Below are 19,347 nucleotides of genomic sequence, written 5' to 3'. Positions count from 1 at the left end.
TTGGTGTTAAATTTTGTATGTCAAAAGCTGTTTGCCAGGCTGCTTATAGGCTAATCCTAAAACCAGACTTTACTTGAACTTTTTTTGGGCTTCAAATCTGTATTTGTGAATATATTACTCTTGTGTTAGTGGTGAAAGTAAAACCATTGTGAAATGGAAATTTGGCAAAAATCTCTGAAGTCTAGAAGCTGGATTTTCTTTGTTCTTTGCTAATATAGTATAATTTGGGACCAGGGGCTTTTTTTTTTTAATAGAAACACTTTATTTCCAAGGATTGAAAGTTTTGTGCTGGTGCAGATGCACAGTGAGTAGATCATTCCCCCTTTCTCTAGCTTTATTTTTACTTTATTTGAATTGCACAGTACTGCCCAGCAGCTGTACACTTGGGTGAAGTGTTTACAGTTAAACTGGATATCAGTAGGTTTGGGTTTTTTAAGTCAGAAAAGTCAGAAAAGCATGTCTTGGGGCAGGTACTGCACTTTTTTCTGTAGTTTGTTTTGCAATTCTCTTGCACATGCCTGACTAAACTGTTTGTAAATGAGTTTACAGTATGGCCTAATGGTATGTTTTTGTTTGCTTGCTTTAAGAGGCCATGGTGTAAACTGCAGCAGTTTAGCAGCTGATTCGTGACTGGCTCAGTGTTTGTCTCCTAAATCAGGTGGGGATTTTGGTGGGGGGCTGGCACCTAGTGAGTACAGTAAATTTCTCAGCTGGCTTCTTGGTGATGGTGGTTGCTATTTCCCAGAACTTCCTTTTATTTCCAAGAAAATCGTAAATGCTTCTCTATGAAGTGTGTGCATTCAGAGGCACACATTAGGCCTGTGCCTAATGTAATGAACTGTGCTAGTGGTTTTGTGGTGCTTGCAGCTTTTCATATGGATTTTAAGCGTTATTTATAAATCTATTTTAGTACTTTTTTAACTAACAAAGCTACTAGATATGCTTCAGCTAAGGTCATATTTCACAACTGATGGCATAAGTCTATAGCAGTGACTTGGCAGAGATTTTAAATACTTAAAAATGTAATGAGACTTCTGAAAAATGTCCACTTTAAAAGATTCCCTAGGGAAACTCTCAAATGAGTCATGTAGAGCACCACACAAGTAGCAGACTGAGTACTTAGAATCCTATGATTGCTTCTTGTTCCCTAGGCTATCTGATGACCATCAAGGAAGCCTAGATGTGCTAGAGGTTAAAGAACTCAGCTCTTGCTTCAATACATAGTAAGTTACAAAAATGACTAAAATTAACATACCCATACAAATTTGTTCTATCCAGTTTGGTCGTAGTTCAGTGCATATAATAGACAAAATATATTGCCTCAGCAGTCAAGAATTAATGCAATTTCGGTTGAATAACAGAAAAATTACACCACTGAGGTTAATTGATTCATGCTGCTGTGGGGCTGTTAGAAAGGGCAAAGTTAACATGTTCGTGGTCCTGTTTGAAGGTGTAACAGGGCTGCCTGCAAAAATCACTGCTGCAGTAGGAGAATTTATATCAGCCTGCAGCACCAGGCAGGTGTCAGAATTTGACAGCAGCCCTCCTTGCATCATACTACAGGCTTTTACTAGCTAGCACAGCAGAAGCACTGTATGAATATAATTTTGTTGTGGTTCTATCATGTATTATTTAAAGGTTTTCTAACTGCCTCTTTTCCCTTCTGCACTACACTTTGCTTTTCTCTCACTTGAGATGTTACAGGATAGGATGACTGAAATAATGTAAATGAAAAGTCCTCCTTGTTAAACAGTATTTATTGACTTCCAACTAAACCGAACAGTTTTCTCTGTTGTTCTCTGAAAACTGTTGTTCTCAGTTTTCTGCTGTAGTTTAGGAGGTAATGTACAGAAACTGAGCTGCATATTCAGATAGTCAACATAGATGGGTTGGAATTTATGAAGGAGTGAAGGGATGTTAATTTACTAATACTGAAAATGTTCAGAGTCAAGTAATTTACTTGGAGTTGTACAGTAGTATCAGAGCACATATGTTTACAAACGCAGTAATAATTTGCTTCTTTTAATGATCAGCTATTAGAGAGAATTCATCCAATTCAGATGTAGAACTGGAGTTGTGAAAACTTGCAGTGTTTCACATAGGTGAGCAGCCTAAAGGTTGGTGGGTTAAAACAGAAGTTGTAGGAGCCAGGCAAGATAAGGTAAGGCACAGGGAATTGTATGGGAACTGATAAAGAAGGGGACTTGGAATCAGTTAGGAAGAAGTTTGATTTTGGAAAATTTGTGTGCTTGCTTAATTTATCCTAGTCTTGCCTATTTCATGTAGAATTTGAATTATGGTGTTTTACTGTCTTAACATTAGCCAGTTATCGTGTTTCCTAGTTCTAAATTACTTTCAAAATATCTGTAATATTTTTAGGCAGGAATAAGGGGCTTCTGTGCTTTTGGATATCTTCCAGTAGATGCAAAGGGGTTGCAAGTGGATAGTGTATCTGGGATTAAAGTACACTGTAAGTAGCATAATGATTATTTCACACTGCTTCTGCAACTGCATCTAAACTTCCATCAGTTCCTTTCTATTTTAGAGAATAATGTAACTTTTGCAGATTTTATTGTTGGGTTGCAGTTTCTGTAACATACGCTTGTTGACTGATTTCATCATTTATTAATGATAATATGTTGCTCTGACAGAAACTTGTGTTTTGTTTGCTTGTACAGTGTTAGATGCACCATTTTTGTTTGCTTTTGAATTTTTATATTAACTGAAAAGTACAGAGAGAAAGAATAGGAATCATGGTTTATCTTGGATATCCAAACTTGCTTTGGGACATCACTGCCAAAGGCAATTACTCTTAGTGATTATTATGATTACAAAGTTGTTGTATTTTCTCAAACCACAGTTCTTGTAAAAGCATAATTAAGTTAAAGCTTGGGCTTTTCTTTGCAGATCCTGTGCCAGTGCCAAAATATTTTCAGACAATATGTAGTTATCATTTCAAAGATATCCTTTTAACTTAAAAGCTTAAGTAGTATAATAAGTTTTTAAATTGATATTCAGTAAACTAGGACAGTAGTAAGTGTAGGGTGAAAGCAAATAATTTATCTTGCAGTGTCATTAGAAATCAGTTGTTAAATGTGAAGGCTTGAAGTTTATGTTCTTGCTCTGAATTAATTTTTCTCCTATTTGTCTTTTGCAGACGGGAGGACAAAAATCTTCCAGTTTGTAGCTATGCTTGCTGAATACTTTAGTGATCCGGTTTAGCAAATGACAAACTTCCAAAGGTTTCATGCTGAGTGTTTATGTAAAGTACAGTTTAAAACTTGATTATCTGTAGTTGACTTCTTGAGAAGTGATGGGAATGACTACCATCAGTCAGCTGGAACAGCTTAACTGTCAGGAGCTTAATCTTAACTTGAACACTTAAATGATGTTTTGTGTTCTTAAACAAAATGCAAAATTAAATGCACTTCTGTAAGAAAACAAAATCTGTGCTTGCTAAATTCACTAATCCTGTTCTTAAATATTTAGGAATTTTTTAAGCTGCATTTGTGCAGAATTTTTGACACACTGCAGTGTAAATGGAAGTTAGAAATTGAAGTTAGCACTGTTAGAAATTGTAGAGTACCAAGAAGCTGTGTGTGTAAGTCTAGATTTAATAAGTCTTATCAATACAATTTTTGGTGTTACAACTGAAATACTGTACTTTGTATGTGTAAAACTCTTCCCAGCTTTTAAACAGATTTACGCTTTGCACATAGCTTTGCCTTTATGTGAACTTAGCTTTGCTAATGTAGTGTAATAAAGTATGTTAAAAGAAAGTAGTTTCAGAGGCTGCAGATTGGTTTCGTGTCCCTTAGATTTTCTATAGGGTTCTGTAGAAGTGACACACAGGTTAATTTATTTTAGCAAATTCCGGTAGTATCACCTTAGATTATAACGAAACTTTATATTCATGACGACTTTAAGATGGTTGAAGTGTGACCTGCTGTGATTCCTCCTTAGGCATCATGGGCCAGCCTTCCGTTTGTTGGCACTGGTCACAGTGTGGTCATTTGTTCTGCAAGACCAGTGCAGTAGTTGGGATTGAAGCTTGTCTGGCTAATTAGAGTATTAGAAATAAATTTCCAGAGCAGGAAAGATCATGTCTTTCAGCTGCTTCACCTTTAGATCAGCTGAGGGGAACACAAAATAGCATTCTGAGAAAGGAAAGCACTTAATTTAAAATATCCCACCTCACAATGACTCCTTAATTTACAAAAGGAAAGCTTCACACTGCTTGATAAACAATACAACTATTTTCTATATATAAGGAAATGATACACCCTTGTTATAAACTGACTTTGTATTACCTCAGAAATGTAGGCTTGAGTTTGAAAGAGACGGGGTTTTTTATTACCTCTTATTATGTCATTTCTAGTAGACATAATTGCAGTAGAGAAAATTATAAATCTTAGAAATAATTATTTTTGGCATTTTTGGGCTTCAGTGTCAACATATAAAGAAGAACAAGTGGAGTAGGACATAGGTATGTAAATATTAGTATTGAGTCATTTGGACTTCCCTGTGATTTCACAACAGTGGTAAGAAATTAGGGGTTTTTTCAGGCAAGCAAGCAGAGGTTGGTAGTGTAAAAATTTATGGAGCAGCCCAACTTAATCTTTAGATAGTGTTACTCAGCTGTTTGGTTACCAATATTCACTGTTGTGGCTTTTTTTTTCCTTTTTTTAAGTTGTACAATCATCTTAAGTTACACCCTTTATGTAACTAAAATTGCAAACACTGTGGTTAAAGTACTTCTTATAATGAAAATTATATTGAGTAGAATACCACTGAATTTCTTTTGTTTATGGAATTTTTTTATGTCCTTCTTCTTACCTCCCATTAATTCCTGTATCACATGTACTTAAATATGGCTTCTGGGAAATATTTAATGTCATGTGTGGTTTTTTTTTTTTTTTTGTAATTATGAAAGAGAATATTTAAAAGAAGCTCAAAACTTTTAAAAGTTTAGCTTTAATCTTGAGTTTAAGGTCAAAAGAACTTTCACAGTTTCAGCTGTTTGAAAGCTGTCTGGCTGTAATGTTCAAATCTTTGACATAAAACACAGCCCCTATTAACATGAGCTTATAAGAGTGGAAAAAGCACATGTTTTCCTTTAACCTTTGTATTTCCTTTTCAGGTTAAATATTTGTTGCTACCTGCAAAATAATTGAACTTTTGGATACATTCTGCCTAGGTTAGTGTTGTTCTTGGATGTGCAGAATATATCAAAATGCAAAATTATTTGGGATTTCTTCTCACTTTTGAATTCAGAATGACTGAAAGATTATTACAAGAAACTTAATTTTTTTTCATATTAACTTGTAGCTTTACTGACTGAGAGGGGAGTTATTAGACACAGCTGTTCTCTTATTTTCTCTGTTCTTCCCAGAAATATCCTATCTATCCTGGTTGCATGAAAACATGAGAAACCCCAGGTTTCTGGGGTTGCAGTGAATCAGTAGGAACCTTGTGGTGTTAATTAGATGTTATTAATAACATCTGGCTTTGCTATTAGTACTCCTGTCTTTTTCTGGATAGACTAAATAAGTAAGACCACTTCAGTATTTTGAATTTGGAAGCATCAGTTTCTGGTTATTGAAGATGTGGCTTTTAAGGAATGACTTGGAAAATACTTTAAAGAATAGATTTAAGGGATGACTTGAAAAATGCGTTTAAATTTTAATGACATCCTTTAATGGTTTATATTGTGTATATATGTAAATTTTTATGGGAAAATGCAGAATGTGAGATACATGGCTGTGCTATTGATAATTTGTTTGGTTTTTTTAAGTGGTGGTTTGAGGGGACTCTCTATTAACTCAGTGTGAAATGATAATCTTTCTCTGAGTTCTCACAAATCTGGTACATGTTGATTTTTACAGGTAGAAGAATTTTCTATCTGGCACAGGCAGCAAGATAAACAGCAGTGGCAAGATGGAGGCACAGGCAGGCAGTTGGTGCCTTGAAGTTTATAGAAAGCTCAAAGAGGCTATTGCTTTTTATGAAGACCAACAAGCAATTTCAGAGTTAGGAGAGCAAATACTGGATTTATGTATGGTGAGACCACATGTAAAATCTGCCCTGCTTAAAATCAGTGACACTGAGTAACTGGAGGTTCTGCTGTGTAGTAAACTTTGGAAAAGAGAAACTGCATGTTCAGGGACTCTGCATCTGTACCAACATGCTGATGAGTACAAATGAACAGGCCCTTCTGCTCGTTTATTGTGTAGTTTGGGTAAAGACTGAACTTTTTTCTAATTGGAATAATTCTGTGTATTTTGGGAATAGGTAATTAATGAATATTTCAGTACAAGTAATCACCAAAGTTTTTTGAACCAGTCAAGTATACTTGCCAGTGTGTTTCCAAAACACACCTATATCCAAAATTGCAAGTTTGTTGGACCACTTGGGCAGATTGATGAGATAATTTTTGTGCATTTGGTAGAAATAAGTAATCCTAAAGACTGTTTATTCATTAAAGTTATCACTGGTTATTTACAGTATAATCCATACTGATTAGTGCTCAACTTTTTTTGCCATTCAGTAAGTTTTTTGAAATGTTTGATGGGTACATGTTTTCTTCACTCACCTTTTCTCTTTGCCACATAGATTTTCTTTTATACAGCCTTCATATTGTGAGACTTGGTGACAGGGTCCCTCTTTTACCTTAGTATGTATGACCTAAACTCTAAAAACGGCTACAGGAAATATTTTAAATACTTTATTAATATGTAATATTTAAAAAATTTAATATTTAGGATATGATTGAGTCTCCTAAATATGGACCTTTGGGCTTGCTAGTTGTATTATCTCTAAGAACAGACTTTCTATGGGAAAAGTAAACTAATTAGCACAACATGTCTTGAGAATGTCTTTATTTTAAGGTCTTCCACTATTATGTTTTCTTCCTTTGTCTCTTGAACTATTGCAGAGAAAGTTTTTAAACATAAAAATAAAAAAGTGGATTTGTCAGCACTGTGCTGACTGTAAATAAGGTATAGCTGTAGTTTCTTAGGAAGCTTTGTTTAAGCCAAGTTTACTGACAAATGGTATGCTTCCCCTTTTAAAAGCCTCTACCCATCAAATATGTATTTGCCTTTACAGTTAGGGTTAGAAGGGTTATAAGTAGTACAATATCAGGTAATACCTCTGTAAGTGAGAATGAAGGTGTAGAATGAATGTAGAATGTAAGTTGCACATGAAACCTCCCCATAACTTGTATGCAAATTAGGGATGAAGTGCAAGGCACTTACAAGCATAACAATGTTTTAACATAATTGAAATGAATCTGCTTATTTCCAGTTCTTGGATAGAGAATATTGTCATTGCACAGGAACAGACAAAAGCTAGATAGCTGTTCCATAAAACGGGGATGCCACTTTAGACTGGTAGAGGTGTTCCTGCCAAGGAACTGTGACTGGATGTACTGGTTTGAAAGCAAAACCAGTGAGACTCAAAGTCAGAAATACAATTTAATAGAGAGAGAACAAGCAATAAGAAAGGTAAAAATAAAATAAAATCAGATAAGAGAAATGCGATAGTACGAAGGAGCACTGACAGAGTCAGAATGCAAACCTGACACCCTGTTGGTCAGGGTGTTGGAAGCAGCCTGAAGTAAGTCCTCCCAGAGTGACAGATGTGGCTCCATTGAAGTAGAGAGGATCCTCAAGAAAGGGTCCAGTCTTCCTCTGGGAATCCAGTGGAAACAGGCTCCCTTGGTGTTTGGGATTGCTGGTTTTATCCTGGTGGAAAGGCTTTGGCTCCTCCCACTGGGTGGAGCATCTCCCAATGGAATGAGGTGTTGAGGTGAATGTTGAGGTGGAATGAGGTGAATGTTATCAGTCATGAGAGAGGCCTTAAATGGCCCATTCACAGGTGATGTCCCTCGGAGGAGGATGGGTGGAGGAAGAGATAAGACACTGCCTTATCTGGTGTTACCAGGCATCCATTAACAGAGGGCATCTGCCCTCTTTCCCCCTCTAGAGTTGCAAGAGGTAAGGAACAATATCTCCCAACCGACTTCAACAGATGAAAATAGAATACACACTTTTGGTTACATTTTCCAACCCAGGACACTGGACTTGAGAGTTTTTGTGTCTGTTACACTGTGTGTAATGATCAGCTGCAATCACAGCTCCTGTGATAGCTGCAGTATATTAGGGCAGGTATTACCAACTGTTTTTTAGAGTACAGTCTAAAAGGCTAAGATAGGCATGCAGAACAAGAAAACTACAGCATGTAAGTGATTGTAGATTGACAGTAATGGTGGTAGAAATTCCTGGATACGAGCTAGGCATGTGCTGAAAAAAGAAAATGGACACGGAGCCAGGTAACTGAGATGAGGTGTCGTGAGGGGAGAGGGTGCAAGGAATCGAGGTGAGGACTGTAACAGAAAGAAAACTTCTCAACAACATAGGAAAGATAATCAGTGAGCTGTACAGAGATTCTTTCCAGTGTCCTGGAAACAGAAGGTCCTGGCCTTAGTTGCCTCTGGTCCTGCCACTTGGCTCCGTCTGAAGCTTTCTCCACTGGAATAACTGGCAGCGTGGTGATTATTACTGATCACCCTACTGATTTACTAAACCCTCCTAAGTTGGTACAAAAGGGTCAATTGTTATTTTCAGGGTGTTTGCCAGGAGAGGTGTATGTGGAGGTGAAATGCCATAGAAAAGACCAGAAAAAGCAACTGAGACAGAAAAGCAACAAACACTATGTTCAGTAATCATGTTTTATGAATCAGATGCCGTATCAAATAGCTGCCTGAACTGTTTGCTGCTGGAAAGCCTCCTCTTAGAGAGTCCAGTGATATATTCTCATTTAGTGAATAGGTGAAAGTTATTATAAAAGATCAAAAGTACCAATTATATTAATTGGTAAAACCTTAAAGTTTACACTTCAGACTTTGTATCTTTGCTACGTAACAAACATTGTCATTTTTCTATCCAAACATCCACATGCTTTCAAAGTATTGGTGTTTATTGGTTTTATTTCCATGGTTCCATTTTTTTAAGATCCTCAATAATCACTTCTGTGATTTATGTCAGTCTAGTATGTCACACGGTGTTATGCTAGAATTTAATTCCTGCCAGGAATATGTTTCAGCACTAAGTTCAAATGTAGTTTTTATTCTGAAACTGCTTTTGAAAATTGCTAAATATTGGAGAAGGGGACTTTTTTTCTTGTTTGGTTTGATTTTTTAATGCCAGTGTTTATTCTTTATTGTAAGTTGCTTAAGACCAGCATGCGTGAACCTATCTTGACTCCTTGGTGTTCCGATAAGACAATACATCTCACCTATTTATTGCAAGCTGTTAACTTTCTACCTAATTATGTATTCCAGAAAGTTTTTTAACCTTGATCTTGGAGCTCTTCAAGACATCAAAGCTCCACCAGTTTTCTTGTCATCTTATTGCAGACATTAATTACCATGTATTTATTCTGTGTTTAATTATTTGGTAGTTTTTATAATTAATGGGTTTAAAAGGTTTTTTCATTTTCAAGCATTCTATCAAGTTATCTCATCGTGGTGTGTAAACTTTTTTCCCTTTTTTACTATGTTTAAAATACAAATCTAGTTCTTAGAATTGAGCAAATTAGAATAGATTTTGTTTTCTTTCCACTCTTTTCTAAGTAAGTGCCAGCAAGCTTTATGGGCTTGTTATTTAAATGGGATTTGTGCCAAGTCATATTACATTTCATGTTTTTAAACAAGTGGTGCTGGTTTGCTAGAGACTGCAGAGTTTTTACCCACAAAGGGCTGTACTTTCAGCATCTGCAAATGACTGGGTTTTGTGTCCTTTTGGGGCAGACTTCTTATACTCTGAAGCAGCAAATTGGCTGAATGAACTATCTAATTAAACTTATCTGTCCTCTTTTAGATAATTGTTGTATTGGAGTGGTATCCATTTTGCTTGTTAGAACTGCTTTAAAATTAAGTTCCAAGTCCTGTAGGTTGGTCAGAACCATAACTTTCTTTTAATTATTCTGTTAAAAAGAACTTGCCGAAATCTGAATTCTTCTTTATTCTGTCCATTCTTTCAGGTTTTCTGTGACTTTTCATTGACAGTAAGATGTGACTGATTACTTAACTGGAACATGGAATAAGTAACTACAAAGATGTATCTGTATGCATGGTTTCAAAGAGCATTTCTTATTGTGGTGCTGTTGGTGTAAACAGGGCCAGCCCCTGACTTGTGTTTGAGTGTTCATGTGGTGAACCTGATCAGGAAGCTGGTCCAGGTTAAAAAATAGCTGAGCAAGGAAAACAATGATTATTTTTAACCCAGAGCAATTACGAATTATGAGTGACCTGCTGATGTTTGGAAGTGATGGGTAACTGAAAATGTATTTCTAGAAAGGAAACCTGAGACAGCTTGAATTCAGGTGGGTATGGGGTTTTATTATTATTCTCTATTTTATGTCTCAGTTTTACATACATTTAGATAGAGATGTATTAGCTGGAGGAGGAACATAAGTCGGTTTATCCCCTTGCGATTCTCCACTGGCTCCTGCGAAGAGCTGCTTAAGCTGCAGTGGAGAACAGGAGGGATGGGAAGATGAAATGAACCTTGAGATTGCAAGCTTCCATTTGAGGATTGCTGGTTTAGGAGATGGTGGCTAACTTATGAATAAAGGAGACAACTCATCTGCTTTAGCCCATACTACCTCAGAATCAACAACTCACATGGAAGTCTGCAGGGTTTTCAGAGCATCAGTATTCCATTTGTTTTGGTTTTTTTGTTTGCAAGGTCTTTTTGAAGTTTAATAATAAAAAATTAACAGTAGAGCTATTGTTTGGACCTTATAAGCTAATGTGCTCTGCCAAGTGGTACTGCTTCACTATCCATTCAATAGCACAGCTGGCTTACAGTAATGAGAGTGTGATCGATTTGAGTAGTGATTTGTGAAAGAGAGTACCATATAAATATAAAGAATTAATGCAGTGTACTCTACACATGCTGGCCCCCCTGGCTTCAAATGTATATGTTTTCCACTGTAGAAATTCATCAGAAAAAACCACAAACTGTGTAGCTGTGGAGGGTAAATTTTGGAGACTTCAGTCCAAAGTAAAGACAAGACCCTATTGTGTAATTGATAGCATTTTCAAAGAGTGCCGTGGGTGCTGATTTGATGTAGTCATGGTTAGTAATGGTAGTAAAATTTTGGCGTCCTCAGCAGTTTCTAGAATTAATTCTTTAATGAGAGAAAATGGGCATTCAATATTGCCATCAGATGCTAACGAAAATGGATGGGCAAGGGCAAGCTTGCTCATGCTAGCTATAAATCAAATCAGTTTATTTTCCATATGCAAAAGTGTTTGGAGTTTTAGTGTATTTTAAACGACATTAACCTCTTTTTTATTATCTAGAAGTTACAGAAATCTGCAGCACAAAAGACTGAGTCACAAAACAATACAGAAACATACAGCCAGTGTGAATGCAGTTGTAGAGAAACAAAACATCTGTATGGAGGCTTTGAGGGCTCCAGTGTTTCAGGTGATATTTGACACTCGGCAGTGCTTGGAATTCCCCATGGCCAAGGAGAAGAGAAGGCCATGGTTGAAGTGTGAGGTTTGTCTGAGGCTGAAACTTAAGGCTACTGTGCCTGCACTGTGAAAGTTCAGGGCACTTCTTCAGGCCTTTCACTTAGGGGTTTCTCTTTTAACTGAATTGTGTCACTCTTGTTTATTTAGTCTTCATAGGTACTTATGAATCCAAATCTTGGATATGACTGCCTTGTGAGAGCATGTAGTGCACACATTCTGGCATCATAGTTATTGATTAGAAAACATGCATATGTTATGCAAATGAAAAGAAAGCTTGCCTTTTATCCTTAAATATCTGCCACTTATGACAATAGGAGATAATTTCAGTACAGGACAGTGATTTTTCTGTGTAGTCGAATGTAGCAGTGCTTCTAAATGTCATGTGACACACAAAGTCAACAGTTTAATCCTAAAAGTCTCCCACTGCAGGCTCTTCCACTGGTGGCTGTTCTGATCAGGCCTTGCTGCTGGGAGCACTGCTGTGGGAATAGTGCTCTTCCTTATCAGGGCAAGCTAAGCTTTAATCTTTGTCCTGCTCCTTGTTCTGGTGTGTACATCTTGACATGCACATGTACACAGTGACATCCACATTTCTATTGATACATGTTCTCCTAATATTACTTTTGTAGCTTTTTAAAATAGTAGAAGGACAGTTACACAAAACAGACAATATAGATTCTATAAAAAGGTACATTTATTCTTTGTTAGAACAAAATGGTGCCTGATCTTAACATTGAACAGCAGTTGTCAAATGTGATGTAAATCATCCACAACAGAATAAAGCTTTGTAGGGCTCTGTATTGAGAGAACTAGGCTAATACAGATGCTTCTGTAGTGTTTCAGCAGTGATCAAGAAGGACACATTTTATAAGATCCTAAATGGAGCTTTTTAAAAACATAGAAGTATAATATAAGGAAGTCGACCTTTTTAAGTGTGGTAATTGTAGAGGACTATGAATAAAGGTTGTTTTTTAAATGAAACTTTGGTCTCCATTGTACAGGTCAATCAAACTAGTTTTCCTCAAATAGGAAAATAATTTTTGGGGCATGAATCATCTAGACTAATGGGGAAGGTGTTGAATCACTAACAAAGAAGTACTCAAAGACATAGTTTAATTACATAAAATTGACTGTAAGAGATTCAACAATGAAAAGAAGAAAATAATTGCTTGGATGCACAAATGTGATTATAATTGGGTTTTACTTAAATCTGCTGTGCACATCCTAACAATCAGAATTTCAATGAGTTGGTATAGCCCAAAGCACAAACAGCCATCTATGCATCTGTGCAACCAAGTTACTATGATTTAGCAAATCAGCCACATAAACTGTTTTTATGCTCTTCTTCACTGCGAATACAAAGAAAATAAATTTAATTTAAACCTGATTTTTGGCAGATACAGTTCAGCGGTGACAAAACATACCCTAAGACTTGATTTGACTTTAGTGACCAATCTGCATAGTTTTGATTTAGAGGTGTAACTAGCTGTTGTTAATCTTTTCCTTTTATGTAACGATTTGGGGCCATGGGGTAGCTAAGTTTAAATGATTTTTAGAATATCTCCTTAAAGTGAGAAGAAAAAAATGTGCAAGAAGCACATGAGGAGATATGTGAACAGAACTAAGAAAACTGTGAGCCTTTCAAAAGTGATGGGAAGAGTTCTGAGTGGAAAATGGTGAATAAAAAAGGCAAGTTATTTTTTAACAGCTTTAATGCGATCCTGGGAGGATTTGGTTGCCAGTTTTCCAAGAAATAAAAACCATATATAAAAGCTCAGTGTTCAGGTAAGGCCAGATTCCTTGTATCTAAGTGCTAAGAACTTGCTGATAATGAATCCAGTGGACCGATGAAGAAGGGGACATATTGAGAATGCATACTGAAATGATATAAATACTGTGTTTATTTATTTGTTTTAATAAAACACAGCGGCATGGTCTCAGTTTTGGTAAATTCTTACTGAAGCTGCTTAACTTTTCAGTAAGAAAGACCTCATAGGCTTTCCAGAGTTTTTTCTATTAATGTATTAGAAAATAGTGTGTAAAACATGTCAAAAACATAAAAGCAGAACTTAACCCTTCCTGAAATGTTTGAACAAAAATATTTGAATGATTAAAATATTACAAAATATAAACTCAATGCCATTTATTTAATTACAGGATTTGGCACTTTACTGGCTTTGAAAACTTGGCAAGAGCTGCAGGCCTCAAGTTGTAGAAGGCATTTGTGGTTAAATATTGGAGAACTGACTCACTATTTAAACAATTTCAAGTCAAGCTTCCTTTTCAAGAATTAAGCTAGATTCTCTCTTCTTCCTTGGCCCAATTACTTAATTATTGTAGCCTTCCACTATATTTTCCCATCTCCTTGCCTTACTCCTTGATTCTATATCCAAGAAGCATTTCCACAGCACAGCTCTTAAAACTACAGTCCCGTTTCTGCTGTTTTATTGTTGTGTAAAAATGGTGCTTTTAGTATATGCTATTCCTTAGAGGATGTTTTAAAAGAGATTTGGATTTTCCAAGAACAAAATAATTTATAATTCTTGCTTGTTTAACCTAATGTCATGGTTTAGAGTTTAATGTTCTGCTGTTTCTTTTGAAAGGATGCAGTTAATCTGGCAGACATTCACAGAAAACAATATGGTGCTGTGGATCTGGAGAAATTGTTTTACTAAGAAATTGAAAAATATTTGCGTGTGTGTAAGTTGTTTTAAAAATGATACCAAGTAAAACATAAGTTTTGTTTCTCTGGAAGTTTAGAGTAAGAGGATCATTTTTTGTGAGCGATTAAAGAGTAGAACAAGCAACGATGTCCCACATCCCCAGAGGGATTAATGGGGATGGTGAAGCAAATAGCTTTAATGCTCCTGTTCAAGATTCATGTTCCTTAAAGGCATAGAGTTTTCAAAATGCACTGAGGTGAAAATTTGAAACTCCGTTTAAGGCTGTATGTGTATGTGTGTCTGTGTGCACTTGTTAAATAGAACAATTGTACCAACCTAGTACCTGAATGAAATGTGTGATTACCCTTTATATTGCATCGGGACAGGCCAAAGTATGGGGGTACCACACCTCAGGATAAGGGAATGCAGTTCTTAGAATGTCATGCTAGAGCAAAGTGGAGAGGTGTGGGATTGGTGTTACATAAATTGGTCTTGAACACCATGAAGTATCTAGTGTTGGCAGAACATTGCTGCCTGCTGCAGTTCTCTCTCTGCTCATCTTAGCTCAGCTACTTGACCTGGTCTTTAATCTTCATTTCTGCGGTAATTGTGAATACAAGAGCTTCTCTGTCAGAATGAGTGTTTTTTTAAGGAATTACTGTTGAACAGTGTTCCTGCAAATGTTTAACTATCTCACCTAAATTTGAGCGTTTTGCTGAAAAGATCACTTTTAAGGAGAACTGTAGAGAATTAATTTAATAGTAGCATACCATTTCAAATTTTTGCATAATGACTCTTCAAGATCAGTTACTAGTTCTGAATTTAAACAAACAACAAGACTCCAAGTTTGCTTTTGCTTATGTTTATTTCATTTTAGTTTTATTAAATGATATTGGCTGTTTTTATATGGCACTAATAAGTATGAAATGAAAAGTTGTTAATTTGAATCCAAATATATGGAAACATATACAGCAAAACAAGTCAAGTTGTGAGGTGGTCTGAGTGTTAAAAAGCAGAAGTAAGAAAAAAAGAAAGTCTCCTGTGAGTGTGAGGAGCCAGCAGTTGGCAGCAGCAGAAGGTGCTGGCGAAGGAATGCTGCTGAGAGGGCGAGTTCTGGTGTGATCCCGCATCAGCCTCCTCAAGGTGTGTTCAAAGAGGGCTCTGAGGGCACTGCACTGAAATGGCAAGCTGGTCTGCTCAAGCTGTTGTGTGGTTGCAATAATTTTGTTTTCATTGGAGCCAGAAAGCTTTTACAGTTTAGCTTGGGTTCTGTCAGTTTTGGTGTTTTGTTTTTGTTTTTTTCCTTTGGAAAGGGCTAAAGAGAGAAAAGGAGTGTACATTTATTGCTGTGTTTTAATCATAAGTCTGACAACATGCTCATTTAATAAAAATATTGAGGGAAAACTCCACCTGTTAGCATAAGCAAAGTTATAAACTAGATTCTGCAACTTCACCTCAACCCTTCGTACTTTGTTTTCCCTAATTGCAGCCAGCGGCACCAAACTCTTTCTCAGCATGTTTAGTTTCTTCTTGGATCTTCTTCACTGTAGTTTTTAACTCTGTTATGGTTTGTTAGTACTGCTTTTTTCATCCTTCTGAGGTACTGAGGCACCTTCAATATTAATTTTCTTTGTAACTGTTGCCAAGTGGATGAAGGACAAGGACTGTGTCTGACCTTGGTTCAGTTATTTTACTATTAAAGCGCCTTCTTCCCAAAACCTGATTGCATCTTGGGTGTGAATCGTTGTTACGTTGTTGTTTGTCAGACTGTGCAAGGCAAGAGCCTTCCAGAACAACTGGAAAGAAGATAAGTATATTTGAATGGTGGTGGCAGGAATGGGCAGGCAAGGAGAACATTTTGTGCTTCTTTTGCTATATTTCTCGTGGGTTTCTCCCTGAACACTCATATGCCATTAAACCTCTGTGTTTCCATGGGAGACCACTCCAGCTTTGGCACCTGTTTCGTCTGTTGTGTCTCCAGACATTCAAGTCAGTCTTCGCTGATGTACAGATTTTTTTTTTCCTTTTGGTAATTATAAAGTGAAGAAGTTCCTTTTTTGACCATTGGGGAAATAAGGCTCTTGGATTTTAAGGCCACACTCAGTAATTACTAGCTTTATCTTTTACGTGCGTGTGAGGTCTGGTATGTGGGAGTCCTGTGTACCAGAAACGTTTTGTTTTCCAGTTGAAAAACTTGGCTTCATGGCAGTGAAGATATGCTAGCCAAAATAAACAGAAGGTCAAGGTGTGGGTGGTTTTAAGTCCAAGTAGGATACCAGGATTCTTAAATCATGTAGAATTTGCCAGCATGGATTACATCACGATTCTAAAGACCTAGGATATATCACATTAGGTACAGAGGTTATCCTTTTAATCTGTTGCATTAGCCAGTTGTGAAATGGGCGGGTTTTTGGCTGCCAGCAAAATTTGAAGAGCTGACTGCAGTACCATTCAGCATCCTTCACCTATATTTTGAAATGATCAGCATGCCAATAAAACAGTCGTTGTCTTACTAAATAACATTTTTCTTACATGGTAAATCGGTTTCTCTTATTTGTTTGTTTGCTTTCATACAAAGGGGTTTTTTTGTGTGGAAAGCTGAAAGCTGCTTTGCTGTAATGACTGCTCTGGTTAATGAGTGGAGGGTGTAATGAGTTACTTAGAAATTTTCTATATATAACCTGAAATGTTCAGATTTATATCTCAGTTTCAATTTAATCTCTGAGGTAACACTTTCCAGACGAAGTTATTGCCTGCTGTAGAAAAACCATTGCCATCAACAAGTGCTCAAAAACTGGGATGAGAAAATTAGTTACAATGTATCTGTAGGGATTTGGCTGTGTTTTCTTCAAGTATTTCCAATTTGCCTGTGAGGCTGCAGGATGTACTGGACAGGTATACTGATGGTCATCATAATACTAAATTGGGGATACTTCTCTGAATCCCTCTAGAAATGTAAACAAATTCTTAAGGGCCAGGAATTTTGAACTTTGGGATTAAGTTATCCAAGTTAGTTTTGCCTCATTCAGTGTGTTCAGTTGTCTAGCACATTATTTGTGATATTTACTCCTAGTGTCTAGCTTAGATGCAGTTTAGACAACCAACATCTGGATTCTGTTTCTTACACTGTAAATGGAAAGACATAACAGAGGACCTAGCACTGTGGCAACCTAGTGGTTTGGAAGACCACTTTTTCATTTGAAAAGACTCTGCAAAAGATGGGTTGACAAGGTACCCTTGCTTCTCTCTGCCTCTTCTGAGGTGTGCTATTGTTTGGGGTTGGTTTATGGTTTTTTCCCTTCCCTGATTATTAGGAAGTTTGTGAGAGGAATTTATGTGTTCAGAAAGTATCTCTGAAGTTAATGTTTGATTCTGCAACGAGAGCATGCAGAACTAAAAGCCAGCTTTTAGATCTGCTTTGCAACCATGAGCTGACCTTCATGGGGTGACTATGAGCAAATGAGAAGTATGATATCAGCATGTCTGTGTGGCTTTTCTTGCACCAGGGGAATGCACACCTTGTTCAGATCATTCCCAGCCTGGGGAGACTGCAGAATTGCAAATGTTAGAATATCTTTAAGCTTTTGACTGTGTTGTTCTTTTTAAAGTATCTACTCTTGTTTACACTGATGCCTTGTGTTCCTCAACTTCTGAGAGATTAGCATAACTTGTTGGCCCTGCTTAATCTGTGAAGGGAAAGAGCCACGTTTTGCTTCACAAAGCCAAGTAATAAATCTTAGTGAAGTTATGGCAGTTCCTACCTTTCACTCCCATTAACAAGGCTTAGATGAGTACTGGTCCTGGTTTGTCTTACCTGGGATTTTTAACTTACAATGCAGTAATGAACGTGTTAGGGAGAAGCAGAAACTACTCTCCATCCCTTTCCCCCTCCTTACATGACTGCACACAACTACCACTGATGCTTTGTGAATGGGAAATTACAGCTACTAAATTTGACATTGTAGACATAACTTAGGGTTGTGACTGTGGAAATGTCTACTTCTTCTTGTATGTTTAAGTTCGGGTAAATATTTTGCAATCTGGGAAAATTTAGGAAAGTCCCAAACTGAGTAAATAGCCAACTTGTAATTGGAAGCAACTGTTTGGAGAATTTTGTTATTGCTTTGTATTTAAAAGAAGTTAGGTGCTGCAAGTTTGCCTGCTTTCTTTAATCCATTATGAAACTCTGTTTAGACTGTTGAGGAATCATTCTTAGATAACTGAAATAAGCTAGCCTGCTTTAGGTAGCCAAATCATGTAAAAAGTTTAAAGCTGTGCTAGAAAAATACCAAGGTAAAGACCAGTGCAAACATACCTGCATTAGGGTAGCTTGCTTGTGAACATTTTTATTTTAATTGTTTTCCTAATGACTACCTCCTAAGATTTCACCAGAGTGGATGGGTCAGGTTTTCTGCTCCCTCTTTCCCTCTTTCCATTCTCCTGTTCTGAAAATTTTAGCAGGGAGTTTGGTAAACTTCAATCCCAGTAGTTAGTGAAGTGGCTAATTTTTCTGAAAACTGGGTAGATATGACTAAAGCTGTGATTCTGTCCCCATCTGGCTCTGGCACTTGCTGGACTTTCTGCTAGCTGGTTTGGTACACTAAACCAGCAGAAATCTAACCTGACCAAAATCACAGTTTAATAATACCAGCTAGATTGGGTAGGACCATCCCATAACCAAAGCTTGAGCCTGCAGAGGAATAGGTACACAGCAGTATGCAAAACTACATCTATGTCAAGCAGTTCATTAAGTTTACCTTTCAGTACCTTTGTGAAATCTAGAGTTTAGTTTCAAGTTAAGTTGTTAATTATTTCCTTTTTTAGTCTCTTATGGCAGAGCGCTCACAAATTTTTGCTGAGTTGATGGCATCCATGTATGTTAATTAGCTTTATTGGGTCACGCTTGAAGTTTCAGTTTGTCCAGTATCTTGTTTCTGACAGTAAATGGTAAATTCTGACAGCCAATAGTAAATAGGGAAGGGAATAGTAAGAAGGAACATTTTATGATCATTCTTTAAGACCCTTCTAAGTATCTGCAACTTAGAGACTGCTTGAGCCAGATATGACATCCTTGAGTTTAAAAGTTCTTTGTGGAGCTTGCATTTGTCCAATGGCTTTCTGAATCTTTAAAATTTT

General features: G+C 36.8%; 1 protein-coding gene across 5 annotated transcripts in view; it reads left to right on the top strand.

Annotated features, from left to right (window-relative positions):
• Positions 1-19,347, top strand: part of FRS2 (fibroblast growth factor receptor substrate 2) — a 50,133-nt gene that overhangs the window by 10,915 nt on the left and 19,871 nt on the right. For 2 of the 5 annotated variants that reach the window (XM_063396484.1, XM_063396486.1), the window contains 4 exons: positions 1,152-1,223; positions 2,380-2,470; positions 3,158-5,197; positions 5,886-6,060. The exons of 2 other annotated variants lie outside the window; for them this stretch is intronic. The gene's annotated coding sequence lies outside the window, so the exon portion shown is untranslated. The remainder of the gene's footprint in view (positions 1-1,151; positions 1,224-2,379; positions 2,471-3,157; positions 5,198-5,885; positions 6,061-19,347) is intronic. One more of the 5 variants, XM_063396487.1, reaches the window with a different exon arrangement.

This window comes from Prinia subflava, chromosome 4, assembly GCF_021018805.1.
Source record: "Prinia subflava isolate CZ2003 ecotype Zambia chromosome 4, Cam_Psub_1.2, whole genome shotgun sequence".
NCBI lineage: Eukaryota > Metazoa > Chordata > Aves > Passeriformes > Cisticolidae > Prinia > Prinia subflava.
This window is presented reverse-complemented; position numbering and strand designations above follow the sequence as displayed.